The sequence below is a fragment of the Rhincodon typus genome, chromosome 37 (genome assembly GCF_021869965.1).
Source record: "Rhincodon typus isolate 14 chromosome 37, sRhiTyp1.1, whole genome shotgun sequence".
Lineage (NCBI taxonomy): Eukaryota > Metazoa > Chordata > Chondrichthyes > Orectolobiformes > Rhincodontidae > Rhincodon > Rhincodon typus.
This window is the reverse complement of record NC_063368.1, coordinates 12,074,406-12,074,981: the sequence shown is the minus strand read 5'-3', so window position 1 is coordinate 12,074,981 and position 576 is coordinate 12,074,406.

Sequence of the window (576 nt, the reverse complement as noted above, 5' to 3'; positions counted from 1 at the left end):
GCACAGGCTAATAGACACATGGAGGGGGGCACAGGCTGACAGACAGACACACAGGGAAGCAGAGACACACACAGGGCAACTGGGAGACCGGCACAAAGAGAAAGAAAGAGACAAGCATAGGGACAGACAGTGATACATACACACAAGACAGGGATAAAGACAGAAATAGAGATGAAGAGAGGGAGACAGAGACAAAAAGAGAAATAGATTCACAATAGAGAGATGGAGCTGCAGTGAGAGACACAGAGACAGAGAGAAAGAGACAGGCACAAAGAGAGAAATGCACATGGAGGGAAACAGACACATATACACAGAGGAACACAGAAAGAGAGAGGGAGACAGAGAGATTACAGAAGAAAGACAGAGACACAGATGAAGAAAGGGAGACAGAGACCTGAAAAGAGATAGCTGGACAAGAAAGAGACACACACAGATTGAGACAGAAACACAAAGAGATGGAAACACACACATGCAACAGGGACGAGTAGACCACTCAGCCCCTTGGACCTGCTTTGAAATGATCCTGGCTGCTCTTGGACTTCAGCTCCACTTCCCTGTCTGCCCCATCCCTCATTC